This window comes from Acipenser ruthenus, chromosome 26, assembly GCF_902713425.1.
Source record: "Acipenser ruthenus chromosome 26, fAciRut3.2 maternal haplotype, whole genome shotgun sequence".
In the NCBI taxonomy this organism is placed as follows: Eukaryota; Metazoa; Chordata; class Actinopteri; order Acipenseriformes; family Acipenseridae; genus Acipenser; species Acipenser ruthenus.
The window spans coordinates 18,355,061-18,383,047 of record NC_081214.1 but is presented as its reverse complement, the minus strand read 5'-3'; the positions used below and the strand labels follow the sequence as shown (position 1 = coordinate 18,383,047).

At 36.3% G+C, this 27,987-nt stretch overlaps 1 protein-coding gene across 3 annotated transcripts in view; it reads right to left on the bottom strand.

Annotated features, from left to right (window-relative positions):
- LOC117430770 (probable E3 ubiquitin-protein ligase MID2) overlaps positions 1-27,987 on the bottom strand; it is a 124,648-nt gene that overhangs the window by 75,410 nt on the left and 21,251 nt on the right. The window contains exons 2-3 of one of the 3 annotated variants that reach the window (XM_059000642.1): positions 14,488-14,546; positions 975-1,025 (exon numbers count right to left, since the gene is read on the bottom strand). The exons of 1 other annotated variant lie outside the window; for it this stretch is intronic. The gene's annotated coding sequence lies outside the window, so the exon portion shown is untranslated. The remainder of the gene's footprint in view (positions 1-974; positions 1,026-14,487; positions 14,547-27,987) is intronic. One more of the 3 variants, XM_059000641.1, reaches the window with a different exon arrangement.

Here is a 27,987-nt window from a genome sequence, read left to right as displayed (position 1 = left end):
GTCAGTGGTCAAAGATCTGTTACCCTTTGAGACCACTCAGTATTCAAAAGTTTAAAAAAAGCTATTGACGTCTAGATTATTTACCATGCTTAATTACTATTCCAGCAAAAACAACTTCTAAAAAGACTCCTGAAGTGACGTTGGGAAGCATGTAATCAATGCACTGTGTAATGAAGCCCATAGATGCAATACTTCATGCATTTTATTTCTTCAAAATCTTGTTTTTGTTTCCCTGCTACATAACTGTCATGTAGAAGATCATCTTGGATCCCAGTGGACATCCCAAAACCACCTCACAATCTGGAACAAAGTTTTGTCAGTCTCTGTTTCACACATGGAACAGGGCTGAATAGAAGGCAGCGGGTCAGGCTGAGATTGTGAACTAGCTGTGAGGGAAGAGAGCTATATATTTGTTTATCGCTGTTTGTCATCAAGCACTGTTATATATGAATGTTAATTTAGTTTTTAAAGGAATAGTAGGCATATTCACATTTTTTTTTTTTTTTTGCAAATAAAATACTTATAAATAGACCCTTCAAAATAAGACAGACAAAGAAAAAAAACACACAGATCAGCGGGTGAGCTCAAAACGGCCCTCGGAGGAAATTCCAGAGTTCTATATCTTGCTGTACACTTCAGTTTAGATTGTGTTACCAAAACTATATCCAGTTCATATATTGGCCTCCCAATTCAGCCTAATGGAGCAATGGGTCCCCTGGTCATATGATTCAGGATACTGGGATTTATTTTGTTCAGTTTTATGCAAGACTTTCTTTTTTTTTTTTTTTTTTGGTTACATCATTGTTTTTCTCCTCCTGCAAGCAGAACTAAAACAGGGCACATTTTTGCACCCCCCTATTAGTATAAACTAATAGGGGGGTGCGCAGATTTCATATAGCACATCTCACCTGTTCATACCTGAAGAGAAGTCTGTGTTTCTATAAATGGAAACCATTATATAAAGGATGCCTTACCTGTCTATTGGCAGACCTGAAAATGGAAGCTCATGAAGTGAAGAGTGACAGCTGGAAATAAAAGAAGAAAATCATGACTGATAGGAACAATACGCGTCATCGAGCCAATCTGTCCAGCAGAAGTACTTTTGAAAGCACCAGTAAAAATGAGTTTATCTGGAATCAGAGATTAATACAATACTTTTTTTCATCGTTCATTCTGTCAACAGTTCTGAGCACAATAAATACCCTAAATTTTGCCAAACTTGTTGCACATACCTTGCCTCCTGTATGTAGACTTTTCAGATTGCATTTAGCTATAATCCGATAATCTCTCGGTTTTATACAGCTATTTCTAATCTTTCAGGGACTGTACGTGCATTGGTTTGTTATTGCAATAAATACTACAAAGAAGTTACAATAAGACTACCCTACATTATTTCAGCCTCTTACACCAAAATGTGACTAAAAATGGGCAAAGATATACATATAAATGTATTAGTATATTTGATTATTTTATTGGGCTGCAGTTTAGACTGGAGTTATCTTTTCTAGAACTGCAGTTTTGAGAATTAGGAGATCCCGGACATAAGCCTCTCAAAAAACGTCATCTTGGTATTTTCAAGTTGAGTATCAAACTGATCAGTTGGAAAACAAGGCTTTTGTGTGTTTATTTGATGTCTGACAGAGCAAGCTGGCAGAAATAGAAATGACCCTTAATTTTTTTTTTTTTTTTTTTACTGCACTGCTTAAAGTATGAGCAGTACAAATCAATTCCAAATGAAGCACTTATAATTTAAAATATACACTTCCAAGCTGTGTCAATTTCAATGAATAAATGAAATAAATGCTAAGAACAGATGAGATGGTGGACCGATAGAATTGTTGCCATTAAAATGGCAGTTTCATTCTATTTCAGAGTAGCATGTAAAAAATTGCTAAAAACAGCAATTAAAAAGTGGCTAGATATAATTATCACTTGAAAGTAAGGTCGACACACGTACACACCACTCCTCTGAACCATACTGTTCCAGTTTACAAAATCAGTATCTGTGCCCTATTGTTTCTTTGGTGCCAGCAGTGTCCAATAAGTCAGGGACTACACTTGTATTCTGTGGTATTGAAACTTTTCATCTAATCCTTGATGAATGGTGCAGTATGTTTTTATTCAGTATTACTGAACTATTATTATTATTATTATTATTATTATAATACATTATGTATGTTAAAAACCAGATAACACATTCATTTTGCAGCATGAAGAAATGTTAACCCAATGCAGCTACATATAAAACACAAACTTACATAAATAAATAAATAAACGTATACATTTAATATTTTGCTGTAATGGACCAGGACATTTGCATTTGTGGGCCATCTGTGAGTGACACATCAATGCATATTACATTTCCATTCAACTACCTTCTAAGTTACTTGTAAGCCTAACATATTTCCAGTCTGTAGAACCTAGTTCTAAGTCACGGTTTAACACAGTTTTATGTTTTCTTAGCTGCAGAACATCGTATCGTATTTTTTCTTGTTTTAGTTCATGTTTTGTATTTGGGTGATTTTTTACCCATGGTCTAGTATTACAGCTGAATAGAATTGGCGGTGGTTATCAGTTTTAGTTGTTTTGGCCTCTGCTGTTTTTATTATTTCAACTGTTCAGTTTGCTTATTATGTTGAACAGCAGGAAAGCCATTTTAAGATTTGCACTGCCTAAATAAAAAATGCATTATGCCAAGCTCTTTGGAGAGCTATTTGAACAGAAACATGAGGCGTATCATGGAAACGAAGCTATTCCTTTTAAAACATCGCACCATGCTGCCATGGGGAATCATTAATCGAATCCATCACTGGGGCTGCCTGTGTGGCAGCTTGTTTTCGCCAGTTCTTTAACCTTCAGCAAGAGACTCTGTCAAAGTGTTCAGGGCTAGCAAGCAACTTTAAACACGGCCTGTCAAACTGGGCTAAAGCTGGAGTTAAAGACTGACTGGAGTGTGCCAGATTTGTCCTCAAGGCCATGGCCAGAATTACTCATCAAACCCCAAATGTGTGATGCCAGTTTGTATCGTACAGTAGTTGTCTAACGAACACATGTTTTAGTAGGCAAGGTAATTCTAGATCTAATCCGAAACAGTAAATTACTTTATGTTTTAACTGGATTGATCCATGCAAGGATGTATTTTACAAATTCAAGAATTATAAGGAATAATTGCATTGCCCCTTATGCCCAATATAGCCTACATTTCATTAAGAAGCTTCCATTTGACAACCATTGACAAGTTTTAAAATAAAACCTACAATACGTTGAAAATGCAACATTTTACAAGTATCCCCCATACAGGTATTTCCTAAAATAGAACCCCATAACCGAAGTCCGTGAGAATAACCATAAAATGCATTGGGCTGATGTCTTCATATTTGATTGCGTCACCTACCAGCCCTGACCCCTACCCCCGTGCACACAACAGTCTCCCCGGCCAGCCTCAAGTCCTCCCTCGGACTTGCTCACCAGGCTACAGGCTTGCATGTGCCTTCCGGGGTACCTGCGTCCACTTCCGACACCGATGTCATTGAACGCTTGCGTGGTGACGTCACAGACCCGGAAATACAGGCAGACAGTATGGTGAGTGAAGCGCTGATACGCAAACAGACAAGAAACACAGCAAGTATTGTGCTGGTCTAAAACTAGCACGAGTAGTATGCACAGGGGCAGGGAGTACCCCGTCACAGACATACAGTAAGGCAAATGACGTTAAAGCCTGGGTTTTTACTCTTAAAAAACAGTTAAGAATTGAAGAGTTAAGAAATTTATTAAAAAGGTGGCTCTTAATTACATCATGAACACCAACAACAGTGCTCATAGATTTTGGTAAATTAGTATTGGAAGCCTTTGAAGTCTAGGTTTATTAATTAATGATTATGTCTTAATTAGCCTCATTTACATATGGAAATTGGAGCACAGAGCTGATGCCAGCCACGATGCAGTTAGACATTGCACAATGAAAAATGTAATCCCCTGGGAGTTCAGTTTAGTTTTTATATTTGTATCGTAAAAGTGGCCTTGTTTAAAAAAAACTAGAATATTACATGTGGTTTCTCCCCCATTATATGGGGATGTTAGAATGAGCATTGTAAAAGTACTGAACAGCAAAGACCCCTCAGTGCTGTACAAAACAGCAGTACTCATCACCAGTCCCATCGTCAACTAGTGCAGTAAAACAGTAAGATCACTATGGTAACATCCACATGTGAACTAATTAGTCCAAAATGTGGTTCTCTACAGAAGAGTAGTTTAACAGGAAAGGTTGTTGACAATAAACGGCATATTTAGCACACAACACCCATCCAGAAACAGTGTTATAAATAAAACTACATATGGCTCCAAGTGTCTCTGGAAAGCAATGCCAGACTGGGTTATAATGAAGGCTTGCACTGCTGATGGTTCCAAAGACCGGTGCTACCTGTCTTATTGTCAACACATATTCCAAAATGTCCCTACTGATGCCACTCCTAAAGCCACAGTGCCCTGGCTGTGCCCCAGTAATTCCAAATATCTGTAGACAACACAGCCTACAAAGCAACAGCCCCCAACTCAGGTATTCCTACAGAACTTTGCTGGTTTGCTGCATGGACTGAATGTGTATTTATGTCTACCAGAATCAAATGGAGGCATGGTAGTTACCAAGGTGATGAGAGCCAACTGCTACCACACCATTTTACCAGTTCAAAAATGGTACCGGGTACAGCATTTTCAACACACGAAAGCATAGTCTTTGATAAAAAAAATTAAAATACAGTTGTTGATGTCGTTTATTTAATAAAAAATGGCACATAAATCATTAAATGATACAAGTCAGAAAGGAATTGAAAAATGTTTAGAAAAAAAGAAGAAATGTCTTCCTGTTCTAATAATTCAAGTTGCTGTCACATTACCAAGGCACTGAAGTTATATAAATACAGACAGTTGTCTATAAAGGGCCAGCATACTAATTAGAGAATAGAGCAAATGCTGAAAAAACACAATATAAATCAACAGCATATCCTTGAGCAAAGAATGAATAATTTAGAGACTAACAGATAGCCATATGCCATAGTCATAACCATTTGCAATCCAGAAGTAGGTGCAGGTCACCAAAAGTTACATTTTGAGAACCTCTTAGATTTGTGGCAAAGAAGATCTTGTAAACCATCTTTTATCTCACTTGGATGACTGGTTCTATACATCTAAATATGTAAGTAGGATAGATGAACACATGAGTGCCTTCACTATTTCTATGTCACTGAGAAGATCATAATAAACACAAGATTAACATTATAAACCTAATTAACTAAATCAGTTGTTGGTAGGCATTATCTTATAAAAAATAATGGTTCTCTCCTCAAAAACTTATAAAGACATGCATCAGGTTGCTGGTCTGCAACATGTTTTCATTTCTTTACTAGAATGCTTGTGGATATAGTTGTGGACCCAATATTTCACTGTATAATTTGCATGTCTTTAATCCCTGTCACATGCCCAGGCATCTAAATTTTAATTGTAAATGTGCTCATTTCAGCTGGTGTTCAAGATAAAACTACATGTAACAGCTAAATATCCCCTTCATGCTCCAACCTTGTATAAAGCACTGAATCCTATTTAACAACATAGAACAAGTGCAGACTTTGAACTTTTAAACTGACTAGTAAAAATGAAGAATACTGTTAACTTTTGAACATTAGAACATAAGAACCTTTACAAATGAGAGGAGGCCATTTGGCTCATCTAAGCTCGTCCAGTTCCTAGTTGATTCATCTAAGGACTTTGTCAAGTCTTTGCCTCAACATTAACTATTTAACCCATTCCATACACTGTGTCGCGTCCCAGTCTGTGTTGTACAGGCTTCGTCTCATTCCTTCAAAGTTGGCCTTCTGGAAATTGTAGAGCAGCGTTTTGAATGTTGCTATTTCGCAATTCCAGTAGACTGTAAATGCGATCATGTTGTGGTTGCTTGTTCCTTGTGTTTCCATGATTTCTATTCATCCTGTCTTGGTAATTTGAGAATACTTGGTCGAGGCAAGCACATTTAAAAATGGGGTTAAGAAGCAAGAATTTGCCACTTCCACCATTTCCAGCTCTGTCGCTCCACAATCTGTGGGGGTTGTTCCAGTTGATACCCGGGAAGTTGAAGTTCCCCATGACTAGTGTCCCCTGCCTTGCATGCATCTCTAATGTTGTTGTATAAAGGGATGCTGTCATTGGTATCCACGATTGGTGGTCTGTAGCACCCTTTTTTTTTCAGTTGAAATAGTGGCAGGCAATTACACATGACATGCGAGTACCAGGAAGCAGTTCAAAATTCTGATTCCTGATACTCCAGAGACACTTAAACAAACACATGAGATCTTTATCCTTAGCGTTCAAACACCTTTATGGTTGAAAGGGAATTGGTTACTGCCTTACATTGGATTGCAAGTGAAGTGGCTTCTAAATTAGTCAGACCTGACCTCACTGCAACACATCTGGCAGGAGGCTGTTACATGGAGCGGCTTGAATTCTCTACAACACGGTATAATAAGATTGAAGCATTTCGACTGGGAACTGCAATGCTAGGTCATAGAGCTTGGATAGATTGGGATAGTGGCAATTTCAAATTTTTAATAGGTTGGGAGTGAAGTTTATTCTACTACTGTAACAGATGATTCTTTATCAACCGGTTTTTGGTGAGGCCTCAGGTCACATTCAAAAGACACAAAATGCCTCTTAGATCATGAAAACGTTACCACTGACTGAGATAGGAGGATTCCTCTTCTTTGTGCAATAGCATTCCGTGCCCTGTATTCTGAGCACAGGAGTGAAATGGCCTTACTACTGAATACATGAAGTTGTCCTCAAAATGAAGTACAGTGAAGACAGATTCAAATGGGAATATGACAAGATTAATAAGATTAATTGCCATCGGGGCAGTGGTTTTAAAAAAAAAAAAAAAAAAAACACAAATAATAATAAGTATTTAAAAAGAAAATACATGGGTAAACTGTTAAACAAGTGCCTAACGTCAGACGATTTTCAAGGATACACGTTCCTGAAGTTCTTCATTGGTTATCCCACCCATTATCCCATTCACAAAGCAGGCAGACACATGACAGAAACCTGTCTTTGTCTCTCAGCACCGCATATATTACCACCTTGTTGGGATTAAGCCATACGCTTGTTAATAATGCGCTCTTGCCTTAGGTCTTATTTCTACCAGTCAGTGAATACAGCTAACACTATAAAGCCAATCAAAGGTTACATAAGGACCTTTTTATTTTATTGTGTTACATGTTCCCATGTGTTGCTACAACTGTTTATGTAAGGTGTGTGAATTGTTTTAATTATTTTTTTTTTGACTACTTTTTTAAACTTTAAATTGCATTCCCTGCCTCAAGAGAGCTTCCCATGTATCTGCATAGACCTCTCAGAACTACATGTCCCATCATCCTCCTGCTCACATATGTAACAGATGGATTTACCAATGAGCAGGAGGATGATGGGAAATGTAGTTCTGAGAGGTCCATGCAGATACATGGGAAACAATCTTGAGGCAGGGAATGCAATTTAAAGGTTTAAAAAAGTGGTCAAATTGTAAAAAAAAAAATAATAAAAAAAAAAAATTAATAATAATAATAATAATAATAATAATAATAATAATAATAATTCAAAACACACACCTTACGTAAACAGTTAGTAACATGTAACACAATAAAAATAAAAAAGGTCCTTATGTACCCTTTACTATGTTCCAGTAGCCTGTAGGAATCTCAAATATCCACACAGGAAGTTCCCTTTAATAGTTGAACGGGTTTGTTAATGTAGCACAGAGACCTTTCCAGGGAAGGAATATGGATTCGTGGTGACTTTTTTGCATTTATCTATTTTGATTTGTTACACGCACAGCACAGAGTTCCTGTAAACTGCTATCAAGAGACAGGAATGTTATTCTGCCTAACAACTGTAATTCTTTGCAGATGGCACTGACATACAGTATTAAACATGTTGTGTTGCCACTGAAGTTAACTAAAGAATGGGCTCAAAGTTGTCATATCTGTGTTAACCATGGAAACAAATAACACACTTTATGTTATGTACTCTTTAGGTATTTTATTGACCCAGATTTCACAGAGATAATATAACCAGAAATATACTACATTATATACATATTGGTACTGTTGTGATTTGGGGCATTTTCAGTAATTTAACAGCCTATGTAATAATATATGAATAAAAGCTTATTATCAAAATCGCTTATCATCTCCATCGCTTCATTGAATAAAACATCACAGATCTGCGTCCCAACGGACATAGCCTTTGGCCAGAATGCTGATGACTACTGCAGAGTTTGTGGGAAGGCTTATACCTCAAAGTAACATAGCATGCCCAACAACAAAGGCTCATCTCGAGCTATTAGTCTGTGGAGGGGGGATTCAAATATCACAGGAGCTGGTGTTCCTGTCTTCAGAGAATTAGATAGACGTGATACTTGTTATTGATCTGCCAGCCAAATGCTAACGAAAGGGGTTACATGTGCAATTGCTGGAGCAGAGCAGGGAATACAATGCAGACAGTGGAGTGTAAAGTAAAAAGCGTATTCATAATTTGAGTTTGTACATAGTGCATATAACATAAGTGTAGTGGCATGCAGAGCGTTTCATCTGCCAATGGGTCTCCTTTGTGGAATGAGGCTACTACATTTATAAAAGCGACGATACTGTACTTATAAAGTGTTTTAATGCAAAAAAATGGTTTTGGAACATCTGCTGTCATATCTTTTCCGAGGGGCTCTTGGCAGGGTTATAAAGGTGATTTGTCAGGAACATTTTTGACATGAAGGAATATAAAGTCAGGTGTCTCCTGTCCAAAAGAAGAAAGCTGCTGCTAAGGAATGACTGAACGAGTTTGAGGAGTTTTTCAAAGTAGCAGCTGTGGTTTCATCATGTGATTTAAGTTGAGACCACCAAACTCATTTCATTAGAATCTGAGCCAGATTCACCTCCAGAGGTGAAAAGCAAGTGAATGGGTCAACTAGCCTCTCCGTAACTCTTAAATCAACCAAATACTTCTGTCTTTAGTCATGATACTGGTAATGGTCAACACATACTTTTAATTATATGGGAGGGGTGGTGGGTTGCTTATCATAATGAAAAGAAAACAACTTGAACTTGTATGATTAGATAGCATATCTCATGTGTTGCACATCAGTAAGATCTTAACGCCGAGCCAGTACAGAGGACATACATTTTACAATGACTTCTAACATAAACAACATTCTAAACAGCTCATAAATCATCTCAGAGCCACAACCTCCCACGCTTCTACAGAGGCAGACTACTTCTGTCAACTTTATACTATTATGGGAGGGGTTAATTACTGTGGTAATGTATTTGTTTAAGATAATGAATCCTATGAAGTATGTGAGACCTACACTGGCCTAGGCTATAACTTGCTTGCACATGAATGCATGCATCTCATAACTATTGGATCTGAAATCAATTTTGAGGGCCTTATAGACAGTTTAATTCAGTATCAGAGGTAAACCAGTAATGCCTAAGACAATTCTGCTACCTAAGAGAATAGGGATTTCTGCAGTTATAAAATGCAGCTGTAAAGAAAAAAGAACATGAATTGTATGGAAAGTATTTTGCATGCAAGAATAATGATTGATGCTAGACAGATGAAAATAAAAAAATGTAAAACATAAATTTATACTCAATTTTCTACTAAAATAGGATTCCTGTGCATCTCAGCTACATTGTCTTTCACAGTTTACCTTTCGGTGCCATCTACTTCATTAAATTCAGCTGTCTTTACAGATGGTTTCTATTCCCTAAAACATCTTGCATTATCACAAGCATCCTGCATCATTGAAGCCTATTTAATATGCTTTAACTCTGTAAACTAAAACAAGTGGGCACCTGCTGCTTCATGCAGCAGCAGAAGATTATTATTATTGCCACAAAGCTCCACCATAGCTCAAATACAAAAATAAATTAAATAGTGGAAACAATGAGAAGAATGGGTCTTTAATATGGATTTTATACTGATACGTTTACTATACCTACAAATAACTGATATTTTCAACATGGCAAAAACACCTTTATATATAAATAAACCCATATAGGACACTGCACCTTACATGTCATGTTGTCCCTTTCTAATTTTATGTCCACATATAAAACATGTTATTAAACTTTCAAATGGCAATAGGCTTGTCAACTAACAATTAAATTGTTACTATCTTATTCTGTCTAAAATAAATGGATTAAGGCTAACCTGATGAATTGCTTTCCTCAATGTGTCACATCTTGCCAGCCCTTAAAAAGGAAAAGCTATTACATTAATCTTCAGTAATTATAGTATTTTACACCCATCAGTGTTGCATAGGCAGCGCAGTTCATAGAAATGTCAGAATGAGATTATTGTTTAATTATGTGCCTTTGTCTACTTTTAAAGTAAGCAGTAGAGATGGATTTATACAGAAAAAGTTACTGTTTTGTTTTCAAAAATGAATTTGAAGGGAATTGCAGTTTGTGCCTGAGTTTAGTGAAATTAAAATTAGGTGGTGCAGATGAGTAAACTGCATTGAGATTATCCCCCTGCTCCAATAATTCAGGTCCTTATAATGGCCTCTTGGTCTTCTACACTAATATGTGTGTTGGGTTTAGGCCAGCTCAGCACACTGAGTGTTCATATATTTTGGAAACAAAGTAAAAGTAAGTGAAAGTGTTAGTGTTACAAAACTAGGGGCTGTTCTGTTTATTTTGGTATATAAACCATGATAAAACCAGCGTTTAAACTGAATCTTCAAGCAATATGTGTCCAGTTTAAAATGAAGTAATTTCCATCTAGCCCATCAAATGTAACATTTTTATTTTTGTCACCATACATCCGAACATCATTTGTCACATTAGCAAAGACAAAAACATGGGAGGCAGTAAGGAGCACTGCTGCTCTACGTGATTGATGCTGTTTATTTAGATTTGTTGTAATTAGACCCGCCCCCCTCTCCTCCTCCCTCCTTTAACAGCTTTGTTTTTTTGTCGAGATTAGAAAGAGGTGGCAAGGGCCAACCAAGTGTTTATATCAAACCAGCCTAGACCACCACAACGGGAGAGCTTTGAACATACTGTATTTTCATAGCAGCCTTAGTAAGAAACACTGAAACTACTGGCGCAGTTTATGATTTAAACATCTGGTGACGTCTGGAGAAATACCAGGAGAAATAAAATCAATAAACAACTGACAAAATAAAATGTATGCATTACAGTATCATGAGAGAAATGGGAGGCAAACTATAATAAACCCATTAGGACTACTTGGATTCTATTTCAATTAAAGCTTTTTTTGTTAGGTCTATTTTCTCAGAATAAGCCACAAACTTATTTGAACTGCACGCCTCCCATCTTGAAATGACACATGGAAACTCCCCACTTTGTACAGCTATGACAATAAAAAGAATACAGGGATTATAATCTTGTCCTTTACTTTGATCCTCATATTGTATGCTTGATTTAAGCTTTCCCACATGACTGTTCTGTAGATAATGTGTTTTAGTAAAACAGTAGACAATGCAGATAACAATCACTGTTCAGGCACAACATGGATGTCAGACAGTAAGCAATATCTTTCCTTAATTATCAGGATTCAAAGTCACAGGAACTGCAACTCTTTCATTTGCTTCTAAACTCTTAATTACAAGATCAGTCTTTTGTATTCCGTTGTGTACGTATACAATAAAGCATGTCACGACAGAGCTTCACTAGTAAGTAACCCAAACTGAAGTTTTGGTTAAAAGGCATGTTGTAATGAATCACAGGGCACTGAATTGAATGGAAAGGCAAGGGCTGGACATGAATCGCAAACCATACGGTTCAAAGACAAATGTCTTACCATTCAACTAAAGAGCAAGCTCTGCAGTTGAGAGGTAAGTCTTATGCGGATGTCACAAGGAAGCGATCCACTACAGTGACCAACAATAATAATAATAATAATAATAATAATAATAATAATAATAATAAATAGGAATCATATTAACTTATAGTTTTATATTGGATTCTTGTGGTGTTGGTTTATACTGCAAGTTCATATTCTGCAACAGAGATAGTAGGCTGTGTGGTCCATGCACTAGACAGTATACTGTCTCTCTCATGGCAATGAAACCTTTCTGTCTAATCAATCACACTGTTTACATACAAACAGTGTTCTGTGAAAGAATAGTAAATATTCTGGATATTATTCCTCTACCTATGATAAAACTGATTTGGGTAAACATTAATTTGCTTTCACAGAACCACTTGGCAGGAAATACATATTTTTAATATATCCAATGGGAAAAAGGGTGTCCATGGAAACAAACAGAATATCCATAAACACTCATTTAAACTTACTGCTTGACCAGAGTGACTTAAGTAAATCTACCAATTGAGCTACATTTACACCTTCATAAGCATTTTCCAATACAGCGATTGTGAAAAGCCTTGGTCCACCACTATTTTCTACAGAAAGTCATTTCAGATGTATTTATTACATATATTAAAATCCTTCTTATACCTCCTCTTAAATTTGACTAAAATTAGTTTTATTGCCTTGGAGGCGTTGTCATGATCAGATGCTGCATTTTCTGAAATGCAGGATGAGACTGTTTTATTGCAATTGAACAAAAGGATAACCTGAATGGACTTTCTTATCCTGCAAATAACCCTGTACAACTGTAAGAAATTAAGCAAAATTGTTCCGTAAACATTTCATAAAAAACATTTTAAAATAAAATAACACCAGTTGACCACACATGAATCAGAGCACGTTGTGTTGTCAATGAAGAAGGAAGCTCAAGGCTTATGCTATATTGATTAGCATTGGTTGATGAACTCAGATGCATAGGAGAGGCCGGCTAATGTATTATTTCTGCACAGTAGCTGTGCCAAGAAGTCTCTGTGTTGGATTTAGACTTGCTTTTAGCTAGAGGGCTTCTAAGGTAAATTAGAATTTAGAATCTATTGAATTAACAGTTGTCGGGCGAATTTGCCAAAAACACATCCTGTTTGAAAGCCTACCTCAATCAAGCTAACTCAGCATTTGTAATTCCTTTGTGTTTTTTAAATGGATGGATTAATAAAGTACTTATTGGGTAAATTAATACCTTTACCAAGTCACAGTGCAAGCAACCTACAGCAGTAAACTCTTGTGACCAATACTCTAAAGTGGAAAGCTATCTCTTCTGCCAATGTAATATTCGTAACAGCAATAAGGGCTAGACAAAAGGTGTTTCAATTGTTCTGGGGGAATATGCAATTTCCCAATTACTTTTTTGGAAACATCAGTAATTTGTTTAGTCTTGGATATGGAAATCAACGAAGAGGCTGCCATCTAGCCCTCTATGAAAGACTGCTGTCTTGCTCTATCATGAATGAAACTTATCAGGGATGCCATTTGCATAACTAATTAAAAATAAGTCAGATGGGGGACAGCCCATTTACACAAGTGTAAAGCCAGCAGATGCTTCTCATTTTTTTTTCTGTAGGTGCCATGTGATCAGAAGGGACAAGCAATATTTGTAATCCTTAACTACTGGAACTGGAACAGCTAGGTGGATATGCTGTACACGTCAAATTAAGAAAGTTTCTCTTCCCCCAGGCCCAACTTCTTCCAGCATTCAACCAAACCCAAAGCCAAAAAGAAATTAACTGGATTAACCAAACATTAGACAAACTAGAAGTTCAAGACCTGTACATCTTCTCCAGATGAAATACCATGGATAAATCAAACCTGCGGGACTCAATTAAGCTGAAGGAATACTAAACCACCCTAAACACAACTGCATTTCTACTCTATGCAGAAACACTAACTCTGTTGCCAAGACTTTTACTCACCTCAAACACTGCTACAATACTTATTAAACTAACTTATCCAATGGCACACACGGTTTCACAAAATAAATTGGTCTCTGGAGTTACTGGACTAAACCAGAAATATCAGCACCAGCTCTGTAACTGTTCCAGGTCACCCCCTGCCCTTCTCCCACACACATGCAGGCATACATTTTTCTGCTATGACTGAATATCACAAAGCAGTGGGCAGTTAAGGTCATCTTTGAAACTGTGGGAAAGAAAGTTATGCATGAAACCCACCTGAGAGAGAGAGAGAGAGAGAGAGATGCTCAGTACGCATCAATGATATGCTCATTCTTCTAGGAGCCAACTAATTTCAAAACAGAAATGTCAGCTATTTACTGCATGTCACTGTTTGTGGTCTGAGAGACACAGATGGTATGAAACAATGTATCAGTTTGTCTTGAGGCTATGTGTAAAGGGGAAAGGAGAAAACCAGTTTCGGCAAAAAAAACAACATCAATAAATAAAGGATAACCGGTCTGATGGGACAGCAAGTTCTTTGAGTTAAGTGGAGCTGAACTTTCAGCTACAATTGTTCAAATTTCTGCTTTGATTGTTCATGAACTGCTTGTTTTGTAGAACTTGTTTCAAGCAAAAAAGCAGACAAGGTAAAATAACCTACCTTGGGAGGGTTAGAGCAGCCTGTTAAGCATGTAGCAAGCCAATTCACCCGATGACAAACTATAACAAGGTAAAACAAAAAGAAACTATGTCAAGCAGACAAAACGTTTTGACACACTTTTTGGGCAGAGGAACTGTGGTCTGACCCTTGTTTTGCAAAATTATTCACACTACCAAAATAAAGCACAATCACCACAAGTTGAAAAGGAGAATGCCAATGTGGCAAATCACAGGGTTTCAGCATACGTTGATCATGCATTATCTTTGTAGCTTGAACAGGTAGTTCAACCAAATAGTACAGGGTCTCTTCGGAACTTCAGTTTCAAATTCCATTTTACAAGGAGGGAGATCTTCTTAGTGTTATATGTATCCATGACAAACACTTGTTTTAAGATGGTAATTTTATTAGGCATTTGTTGTCACCATCAATCTTTTAGTTAACTCTGAACTTCATTAATATGGAGGACTGCGGTGTTAAATTAAATACTTGAAACTGGATATTTTAATTCTCCATCAAAAGAAAAAGGTAATGACGACAAGCTGATAATTAATCATGATCGGTTGCAAGCCTGAAGGTGTCGAAAGGCTATGATAGGGAATTGAGTTAGCTCAATGAAAGCGAAGTTGAATTAAGCCAAATTATGTTCTCTGAAGTACTGTACTGGCAATATCAGTTGTGTAAGCGGTTGGTGCTGTCCATTTGGTAAGCACTTTAGCTTAATGCAATGTATGTTAGATTGTACTGATTCTATTTTTGTCTGTTTCTCTCCATGGCTCACTGCATTCCTCTAAGCAAAACAATTTAGCAGGCAGGTTCATGCGCTGCTAAAAGAAAATGGTTCACAGGCCATTTCTATCAAAATAAAGGCTTGAGGCAACAGGATGATAGTGATATTAGGCTGACTCTATTAAGTTGGAAGAAAAGAGAAATCGTTCTTTTTGGCATGCCTTACCTTATTTCAACTCAAAAATAAAAATGTGACTATTCCAGTTTAACAGAACCCGTAAGAAATAATAAATGTTCTCACAGGATCTTTTACATCAACTTCCAAGTTGTTTGAAGTTTTGTAACACCAAACTTAGCAATTGGGTAAATGCTCTGTAAATACAGTCCTGTGACATTTATTACCTCTGCATTATCATTTAGACTGGAATGCCTGTACATTTTAAAACTCCTAATCCGTCTGTGTAAAACACAGATCCAGAGACAGGAGTAGTGCTTTGTAATTATGTAAATCCAGGCTTGGTCCCCATTTATTTACAAATTAAAGGTTGAGTTTAAATTCAATTTTTAAATTTTTCTATTGTGGCGCCCAAAAATAGAAAAAAAACAAAAACAACACATGGTTTATCTAGGAAAATGTATACAGACAGACCGACACACACAAGAATGCAGCTTTACATAACTCAACTGTCTGCTACCAGGGATAGTTCATTACAATGTGACCTAAACTATTTTACATCATTAAAAGCACCTTGTTCTCTTTTACTGTATGGGGAAAAACAAAACTCCATCAAACTTTATGAAGGTTGAAATTTTTGGTCTAAATTGCTTTCAGCTTGCATACTAAACTTAATGAGTTTCGCTGAAAGGCTGATTGTTAAAACACAGCAGGGACGAACAAAAAGAAGCGCATGCTTTACTGTACGCTTCTCATCATTAATCTCTATGTTGCATTCTGCAGCTTACTGCAGTGGTTGACTATCAAATTTCCTTATACAGTTAAATGTCTGTAAAATGCAATGAAGCTTTGACATTCTGAGGAAAATGCTACCCTATTTAAAAGCTCAATAAAATGATCTGATTATCTGCCAGCAAACAGCAAAACCCTTTAATATCTTCAAAGGGAATGAGCACAAATGGTAAAAGATAAGCAGTTTACCTTTGCAGGAGTTCACCAAAAACAAAATAATTAGAAAACACAGAAGTGTTGATGCAATAAATAATAAAAACTCTAAATATATTTCTGCAGGTACTGCATGAAGTGCAATATTGTTCATTCATAACACTATTTTCAATCTTCAGTCTGCTACACTAAACATGTACAACACCTTGTAATAATTAGAAAAAACATTTGAAAGCTATAAATATTCACATTGTCTGGTATGCTATATGTTGCTACGTTATGTCAGAATATTTCAATACTGTATAGCAACTTATTTACATGTCATACTACAAATCGTATGCTCTTCTTTCTCAAAGCGACATTAAACAAGTGGTTGTACAAACAAAATCCATACATCTCACCTGTTGGGTACTTCCATTCACTATATACATTTTCAGCGTGCGGTTTTGAATGAAACACACGACATTGGGTACTACATGAGGTAAAAGAAAGTGAAATTGCTTTGTCTGCGAGGTAATTTGTTACAGATGCATTTTCTATCTCAGCAGTGTCATTGAAGTCTACATATCTTACTGGCTGCAAAGCATGCCAGTCATTAGGGGAAGAAGCTTATTGGACACTCGCAGGAAAGAAGGGGTGGGGACAATTTTACTCCACAGGTGAAATAACCAAGAAAGTACAAGGACTGCAAGCACATTTCTTCACCAAGTGCAGTACCAGATGTCATGTTATAAAATGAAAACACAGTTTTGCTAAAACAAAGGATTCTTTCAAAACTACCCTTTTAAAATCTATATAGTGAATGAGTCAGCATGGCATAAAAAACAGAATTATTTTGTTAGCTGCAATACCTTTAAGTGGAAATCTATTGACTGATATATGTGATCGATATTAACACACAGTCTGACTATAACTAAAGTGATATCATCAGGAGCTTATGACGTCCATAAACCATGTCAATGTGGTGAAGTGGAAGGTGACATTAACTAGAGTGATATTACTTATTCTATTGTTTGTTAAATATAGTAAAGGGGATACAGATCAATTTCTCAATACGACAGGGCTGTTTATAAGTCACTTGTCTTTACCGTTTTTGGGACACAAGAACGTGCCGCAGACAACTGGTAGATAACAGCAGAAGCCCATGGGGAAGAGAATGTTAGGGGGCTGTTGTTTCCTAGTCTCACTGGTCTATGGAGTTGTGTCCATGGCACAACAATCATATTAGCATTCCAGACTTTTAAATAACTCTAAAGTGTATTTATTTGAAAAGAGTTACAAACAAAATTCATAAATATATCAGTGGGTCTGCAACACTTACAGCTGTGGCAATTTATGTAGTTCTTCAGTGAAATAGTTCTCCAAAAAAAAAAAAAAAAAAAAAAAAGATTAAAAGCAAATATAATATATGATATTTCAGCCCCCCCCAATAGATTATCTAAATGTTCTGGTATTCAGAAAAACAAAAGATTGCGTATTATCTGCAAAGCCTGTAGGATAACAAACTGTACTTTATGCTATGTTTAGTTTGAAATATATAGATAATGTATTTATCTCTCCTCCTTAGAGATAGCAGTATGAGAGCAGCCCCCCTCCACCAGAATGAGCAATGATTTACAACCACATAACTGAGCCGCTTCAATTGTAGTCATCTCAGACACACGCTGGTTGATAAGGAAGTTGCAATTACTTTTCTTATGGGTTGATATATTGGGATCAGCTGTAATATAGTCTGCTTAAATTGATATTGCATTGGCACATTCTCACATGATTTTGCTGGAATGGGGAAGCAGGGGCAGTGTCTTGACTATTTAGGACCATGAATGCCTGATAGAAAAATATACAAAATATCACTGATTTAGTATTACAATTTCAGTTTATTATCCTGAAATTCTAGAAGAACTGTTAACAAACCAGTTATCAGCAATGTCAACACAGAGGACAGACCAAAAAATAAATACTACCGTATTCGCTTGAGCGCTTATCTTCTCAGTCTTCTCCTTACCTGGATGATTTATTTAGATAAGCGCATCTATGTATATGAAATCATCAACCAGAACACTATTTGTCAAATGATTCACTCAAATATTTTACTGTGGTTGTATTCTGCTCTCCAAATTGTAATTCCTGTCAGTCTAAATCATTTAAATGCTTTGTCCAGTGGCCTCACCAGACAGGTTTCCCCATTTGCCATCAAGTGCTATGAATGTTTCATTTTAAAACAGGCAGAAATACAGATTTTAAATACTGCAACTGACTTACCAGAAATGGGAGTCAACTATCTGCTATCAAGACTATTTATTTCCTCAAATAATGCACCTTGTCAGTGCATTCCAGCGATTTATTTATTTATTTATTTATTACGTAGGGCCAAATAAATAAAACATATTGACATGTATTGTATTAGAATCCTTTTACTGAACATTTAATAACACAATCCCTAGGTTTCTGGTTGACTTTACAACCTCCTATAGGACTGCTCTCATGGGACAGGAAGTATCCTCTTGATTCTCTGCATTTGTGATCTGTGCATTTGTGACTACTACACTAAAAACCAGGCTGTAAAATCAGGGAAAGGAGGGTATTAACTATTTAGTTTGTTATTTGTGAAGACAGCAATGGGATTGGTTGGTTGTTGGTGTACAACCAACAATGCATAACCAACAATTGGTGAAAATTGTGTTCAAGTCACGCACAGTATGCAAGACACCCAGTCATTTTAATTCCAGCTAAAGGATGCTGCGTGTCTTACGGTTGTCAGTAGTTGAGTTAATATCTGGTTGTGCGTGACCATTTTTTTAATTTCCTGCGTTCCCGGGTTGTGAGCTGTCAGTCTAAATAATTTACTTATACCTACACCATCACAGCAAAGCCTCTGTCCCTGTATCCCCTTCAGTTTCTATACAGATAGGACAACAGCCTTTAGAATAACAAACAGCCAGCTCATATACACTACCATGATTAAAATTCAGTACGTCCCTTAACCTTCAATGAAACGCAACTTAATTGTATGTATGTACCTCCATTTAAATAGTTCAGATTTAACTGGGAGAAGAAACTGCAACAAATTAAAAAAAATCAAAAAAACAAAACATATTCAGCACATGATGCTGAAGAAAAGAACAGGTCCAAAACAAGCTGTCTGAGTATCAATACTCCACATAGTCTGAGTGTCAATACTCCATATACAGTATGTGTCGGAAAGAGTATGTAGCACTTTGCATTGAAAGCAACAGTGTTTGGAAGATTTAAACCAAATCCACCACATAACTCAATTGCAGGGTCTCTGACATATTTATATTCAAATTATTTGTTTCTAGTTTCATCTCACTGTTGCCAACTGGATTCAAAATAATAATACAATAATAGTATTAAATGATTTAGCCCTTCCCTGCTGCCATAGACATAGTGCCAGAACTAGGTGCTTGACTACTTATTGCAAGTTCGCAGAACAAGGGGATGGAAAAAAGTGTCATACCCAATTTAAACTGTATCTCTCCATAGCTGCTAAATTCTTTTGAATTGATACATACTCAAGCCAGAGTACAAAATGCTAAATATTCTTTACATAGTTACCAAATGTGTTCTGTATATATGCGATGGAAACCTACTGCAGAAACGAAAACAATCCAAAAGCAGCAGAAAACTATTATATATATATATATATATATATATAATGGTATACAGTATTTGTTCTTCCTAGTCATTGTGCATTGGTACATTGGACTCAGGGATACAAAGATATTTCGAGAGCAACGGGTTTGGGTGTTGTAAAATGGGCACAGCCAGTCGTTTTTCATCTGTCACAATAATTGGAGTGTACATTACCAATTTGATCAGTGTTTACAGAAAAGAAGGAAACAGAATCTGTGATAATTGCACGCATGGCTACAACAGCCATCAGACAGGTTGCCAGGTCATTTGAGAATAATAATATCTTTATTTTTTTATATAGCGCCTTTCATAGTGGACCACCATCACACAGTGCTTTACAGAGGTAGGCTGTGAACTGTGCATTATATGCAGAGTCACTTACAACAGGACATTAATTTAAAATCTCATTTGCAGGATGGAGCACAAGGAGGTTAAGTGACTTGCTCAAGGTCACACAGTGAGTCAGTCAGTGGCAGAGGTGGGATTTGAACAGATGACCTTCTGGTTCTAGACCACACTGCCTCACGATGTTATGTTGTTAGATGTTATAATGTAGGACACAAACTGAGAATGAGCAATGTTGTCTAAAAACATTGAGACTGTGACCGATGTTGTGTGTCATGACTAGTACTGCTTGTTAACATCAGATCCTAGATATATCAAAGAAATGCAACATAGCCTTTAAAAAAAACATGAATCTAGCTGAATGAAGCAGGTTACAGTATCAGCATGAAGAAGATAATGTGCTTCTCTAAACAAACAAGCGTTTCAAGTCTCATGCGACTGACCCTGGAACAATACTAACTATAAATTAAAGATGACATCCACGTGTTAGCTGATATTAGACTGGAATGTCATCATGCCACTATCTGCTAGAAATGGTTGTGAGGCAGCATAATGGTCTTATTGGTTTCATCCACAAATAGTCATGTAAATCCTTATAGAATAACATCATTGTTACGTAACTTTTACATTTTTGGTTCGAACTTAATGCTCATGAAGTGTGCAAAAGCAAAAAGGCATTTCTAAGTGACTGCAAAATATTTAGCACAGAGACGGCATTAGCCTTGGTAAAGTCTTTTAATCCATTTGTTCTGTTTATCTGACATGCACTTTTATCCCTATTCACATTAATTAAATTACACATGATCAACATGATTTGAAACCACATAATTGCAATGCACTTGATTCACAATTACATTTTCAAAAGGTGAAGGCCACGTGTTATTTAGGTATGTAAATAGTGTGTTTGTCTTGCTTTAGACCCACATGCACAGTTCAAACACATACAACTACAGAGACACTACAGCGTCCTTGTTTCGTTAACAGTGTCACAGATTTGTGAGTCATAGTTTAGAAGGGAAATAGAATGATGTAACTTAAAAGAGTAATAAGGTCTGTAATGTTCTCCCCTTAACTACTGGTGTTTATAATATTCATTGGAGTTTGTATCAGGGTTATTGCAATAACATTTCATTCAAAAGGGCAAGGTAAGCCTGTGCTCCACTTTTTCTGAGTGGAATAATAAAAAAAAATACAAAAACTGCAGAAGCCCTAAAAAAGCCCTCATGCTGGTGTGCTTATTTAATTAAATAATTAAATTATTGCCTGTTTAACGGACGGAATTACTGTGGATAGTTGTGAAAGTTTAAACAGCAGTTATTTCAGATATTGGAGATGCAGATGTTTTATAGTGTTTTCAAAGCACTATATAAAAAGTAGTCCCATTCCAAACAAATTCAAGACCAGCAACTTGAACAGCTGTATTTAATTCAAATTTTATACATTTCATATAACTCATCGGTTACTGAAACAAGCATACACAGGTAATGTCAAAAAGTATTCTGACCACAAACATGGAAAAACATCTTTTATAAAAAAAAAAAAAAAAAAAAAACACGTATTCTGCCAATTGCAGCACCATAGCCAAAGTGTTCAGGTCATGGAAAACATTACGTTTTCCAACTGTTAGATAAGCTAAAACTGTTTACATTCCAAAAACACCTGCCAATACAAATCTTTCTATAAAAGGCACTAAAAAAACAGCACTGAACAGTGAGCATGGAGGAGGAAATCACACATGAGCGGACAGGATGCCAAACTGAAACACCTTCTGTTTATTAGGGAAAAACAAGGTATTAAAAAGGCTAGCAAAACTTTTAAATAGAACATAACTTTTTGTTAATTTTTTAAAAATAAAAAAATAATTAAAACGTGTACTGCACAAAAAACATTTTCTTGCTTGCTTGCTTTCAGGATCTGGGCTTTCTTTTCCTGCAGTATGAAGTTTGACACTAATCCCTATGTATCCTTTGCTCCTCTGCATATGGACTCATTGGGTCACTGGCTCCATCCAAGATTTGGAGAGACCCAGTTCTACCAGCCTGCAAACTCAAGGAGACACATATTTCAGCTATTACTTTCATCTGTGTATTTGTGACTATCGTTGAAGTTTTACCTCAGACACCCAACACCTATTTCAAAGCTCTTGCTGCCGATGGAAACAAATTATTTTATGATTTGCAGTGCTGTCTGACAGAATACAGGCTGAAATGACCACATCATTTTGCTGGAGGTCTCTGCTGTAACAACTGTGAATGATGTCTAGCTTTTCTTTGCTAAGTTTAAAGAAAATTATGTAATTCAGAAAAATCTGGAACCTTAAAAACTGAAAGCAGTGGTGATCAGGAATCCTTATCTTTTTAGACTTAGACCATCTGGGGACTAGAAAAAGGTAAAAAAAGGACATTATTATGCATAGAAGTTATATGGAAATACAGTACAAAACCCTATAGCTTATTTTTCTTCTTGCATCTCAAATTAGTTTATACATCTGTAGATAGAGGTTAATAAATAGACCAATTCCATATTTCTGATCTCCTTTGTGTGGAACCTGAAGCTGCAGAGTCTGAACTAATCCTCTTACTTCCAAAGGGAACAGGCTTGTAAATGAAGAGAACTTGTACATTATTCTATTACTGAATCTAACAATGTAATTAAAAAAGGTTCAAATACTGACCTCCCAAAAACACAAAAGGCATTTTAAACACAGTACTAAATTTAGGAACTATTATTTAATGTCTTCATTTCTTCCTTGAATTTATTTTCAGGAATACTTTAACTGGTTCTAAAATTCTGAGTGTCTGAAAATATTATTATTAGGATGTGTTTGTATGCAACTTATCAATTATGAATGTTAACATCACACATCTGGCTATCCATTACGGACTCAGACTCATGTCATTTAGATGAAAATACAAGCTCTATACCCATACGAGTCTGGACTGTTTGCACAGTGATTAAAACACATGCTTGTGGTGTACATAGGTCAACCGTTAGTGCCTGGCCTCCACCCTCGTACATACAGCTTAGTCGCCAAATCCTGGACTGTTTTTAAAATCCTTTTTAAAAATGTTAGCGGTAAGATGAGCCTGTATTATTATACTATTGAATGGAGGTTACAACAAATGTGGCTGTAAAATGGTTAATTTTTATTAGACAATGACTATAATGAAATGTGATCAAGAGAACAATAAAATATAGCTGTCTACCAAGTCTGTAGTTTGTAGCATTAAAATCTGGCAGTGAAACAGTTAATTTTCACTAGACACCTGTAATATAAGTTGACTTGAGAGAATACAGCTGTGGACCAAATACAAAAACCATATCCCAAAGATTTAACAAAGTGGTCGTTTAAAATTGCTTTTATCTTTTCACCAATCATCTGGTGGTACACATGCTAACATTTACGAATATGGTCATTTTTCTTATGATTTATACATCAGGCTTTACAGGGGACTTCTAAACTGATCAGACTCGAAATGAAAGTAAACTCACTCTTCCCAAGTCTACGGATGATTTGTTTCATTCATTCATCACCATGCTTTTACACATATTCTGATCCAGCTCATTACATTTCGAGCCGTTAAACCTACTTGAACTAATACTGACTGAATGATTAAAAACTATTGTCGTTTAATAAAAAAAAAGTAGCGGATTTGAAAGTGGACTGGGCATAAAATTGAGTAGACAAAATTCTGTATGACTTCCAAATTGCCTTATCGTTCAATTTAATGGTATTGTATGGTATTCAGTTTCTAAATGTAATAATGCAGGAAAGCGTAAACCAGTCTTGCAATGCTTTTATCTTGTTTGTGTGTTGTTTCATGCACTGTAATAAGTGTGCAATCTAACCCCTAATTCAATTAGTGAGGTCATATTTTCAGTTATTTCAGAATTTAGACCACATTGTCATACTGTAACTTTGTCATTGGTGTATCCCCATTTTGGGTGTTGGAACAGTATCTGATAAATCGGGACATTATCATGTTATTGACAGTCCTCAGAAATTAAACAGAATCAGCACCACTGCTTCCGAGATGTTCTGTTCCGCTATCTTAAGGATGTGTTAACTGCCTTATAATTAAACTCTGGGCAAATCAAACATACTTGAATTCAGTCCCACTTCTATTGTGCCATGGCTACACACACACACACACATTATATATTTATATATATATATATATATATATATATATATATATATATATATATATATATATATACACACACACACACACACACACACATACGGTAGTGAAAAATACATTCAGAACTTAATAGGTGTTACTCTCCAAAACTTCTAAATGTATTGTTGAGAGAAATATCGCAACAGGAGCTTCTCTCACAATACTGGCATTTCAAGAATGTAAACTTTGTTAATTGGTGTACAGCAGTCATGGGAAGTTGCTTTTTGTCAATATCTATACAGTATAAAAAAAAATCCTGCATATTTTTTCAAGCAGCCGAGATCTAATCTGGTTGTAGTTTATATCCAAGTTCCAGTTTGACTTGCTATAAATTTAGAATACTCAGCTATAACACACTGGAATATCATGCTACAGGAAATTGCAACTGCTGGCCGTTTCCCAGCTTTAGAAGACGCTTTTCAATGTTTTTTCAGGGAAGGATCCGCTTCCTGATTCAGATAATGCAACCTTAACCTCATGCAACCTATTGAAATATTTTGTCAGCACTTTGACAGGATATTTTCAGAGGGTGTTTAAAAAAAAAAAAGGGGGAAGATTTGTGCCTAACCGTTCACTAGATGCTATCGCTGGTTATCAAGAGCATCCGCAAACTACGCTTAAACCACAGTAAACTACAGCACCTCTTCTCTTTCCTGAATTTTACTGTTGTGATCATATCATTCTAAACACTGGCTGCTGATGAGATATACTGGACATTCTGGAACAAAGGAAATGGGTCTCACAAAACGTAATGGTTTAAAACTACAGTATCCCTCAATTGTGTTCATTTTTACATAATGTCTTTTGCTGTTTGTTCACTTCATTTCATACAAAGTTAGCCCCTTGTGTACAAGCAGTATATGTGCATTTTATTTTTATGTTCTGGCAAAGAATCTATTTACAACTATACATATTTATACTAAAATCTACTTTGGTATACATTTGTAGTGGTTAATCTATTCAATAATAAAACATTTTAAAAAATCAAATTTCTCTTCAACTGTTTTATAGAATAGTTCAAATACAAAATCTCATATAAAAATTGTCACCCTTGCCAACTTCAATTTATATATAAAAGAACTAAATGCTTTCTTATTGTGCTTAAGATGACACAGCAATGAGTTTCTCTCTGTTCAGAAAATAACCCCCAGAGCACACATGGGGGGATAAGGGCGGTGTAACAGACACAGAACCTGAAACTCCTCTGCTAGTTCCCAGAAAATCAGCCGATAGGATTTTGCCTCAAGCCATCATGATACACAGCTTGAACACCCTGAGCTACCCATGTCCTTTCATCTGCACTCGCTTTCAGATTGTATTGACTTTGAAGTCTTGTATAATATGATTCTTGCTATATACAGAAGTGTTAATGCTTCAACCAAAAACAAAGATAATGAGAAGAGAGGTCTGTAAATTATGAACCCTGATTACCAAACCATGCAGTGAATTTCATATCACAGACTTTAAACCATCTAACAAGAATGGATTGCTTCCAAACGATCTTATTGAAACAGAACATTTTGCATTGCAATCTGCGGAATTCAGATGGACAAAATGAACTGCATTTTTCAGGAGATGTTTCCTTTGCATGAGTTCTTGTTATTAGAACGCTGATCTACTATTAATTATTTTTAATTATGCTTGTTAAAATACTATAAATAGTTCCTACAAACCTCTAAAGCTGTCCAAAATGACTTGTGTTTTATGGTTGAATACCATGGATCTGACTTGATGCACCACTGTATTGCTGATCATAGTATAGGTGCTGGCTTGTGCAGATCGTATTAGGCAGTTCCTTAGAGTACTTACAACATAAAACAGCAGAGCTAGGTTAACTGCATGCACTGTAAATAAAAAAACAACTAAACAACCTCTAACCTATTCTCTTATGTAATTTGCATCTTATCATATCAACCTTTTTAATTATTTAGCATTTCCCCCATTACCTCAAAGAACACTCTAAGCAATATTAAATTGTACTGCACAAATGGTCAATTTATTTCAGTGCATTTCAGTAATGCAAATAGAACTCCCACTGCATTATGGTTTAAGCCAGTTCAAGTTAATTATGAGATTATATATACAGTAGCCACTTACACTCACAGTAAAACCTATGCAATGGATGTCTTGGTTCCACCCCTGTAAAACCGTGGCTGAACCTTTTTCAAAGGTTGGTTATACATCAACCAATGTTCCACCATAAGATTATAAACTCCAACTGCATGGCAAATTCCTGCCCTGGCTACATCAGGAGTTTCATTAAGGAATATGAGGCCATAAGGCATCATTATGCAAACTGTCAAAAAAGTGAGGGGAAACAAAACAAAACCTTTGTTTAAACAACCAAACGGAATACAAAATATCTGCAACTTATTCTGTCATGAAATAGTGTGTTCCACATTTTTTATAAGTTATTGCAGTCTGTGTTATTTCAGTCTGTAACGGGGGTACGCCCACCCCTTATCTATATTATTATTATTGTATTATTAAACTTAAATGTACTGTATTGTGTTCAACAATGTTTTGTTATTGTTTGGCAGCGTGGATGGGGTTAAATCCCCATCCCTCTAAACTCATGTGGAATGTGGCCATCTCCAAATTGATTAAGTGATTACTAATTTGGAGATGGCCATGTGGATAAAAGCGCATCAGCCACTCAAAGTTGGAGAAGGTTATGAGGAGTGAGACAGCACGATAACGAAGGTAAACAAGCGCTACTCGTGCTGGTCTATCCCCAGACAGGAGCACTTGTTTTGGACATGTGTATTTGTTTTGGCCATCGTGCCTTTTGTTTTGTTTAAAGTGTTTTTGTTTCTGTTGGTTATATTTATTTAATAAGCCCGCACCCCGCAGTACTGTGCCTGTCTATACCTCCTGGTCTGCGACGTCACCAGCCAGCCATTCATGACACAGTCCCACGGTGTTTCTTGGTTAAAGTCCATGGTTTTGTTTTCTTCTTAAATGTCCAAGAGAAGAAGTAGTTGTAGTGGCTTTAAATCAATAGTCCCATCTGATATTCTGATACTGGCAGGGAGGTTCAATAAGGCCTCTCCAATTAATCAAGATGGGTGAAAGGAATAAACCAGACGCCCCCCTGCCTGCTCAACGCTAAACACCCTGGGAAGCAGAGTGGTGGGATCAGAAACAGCAGTGGTTTTGGACAAATAAATTACATTCAAGAAATAGTTGGTTATGTGGAAGGAGAGCGAGAGAGAGACACAGAGAGAGAGAGAGAGAGAGATCACTGCTGTTTATAAAGTAAACATCACAAAGCTGAATTTAATTTTTGAAAAAATGTAGGTCAAATGGCTCTTTATTGTAAATAGGATAGAAATAAATTGCAGTAAATGTTTGCAGGGTTATGATGCGTTTGGTTGTATTGTAATGATCCCTGCAATTTCAAACCCTGTTTTTCATTATGTGACATGGAGTTTCACTAAAGGTGCATTATATACTTATGTTGTATTATAT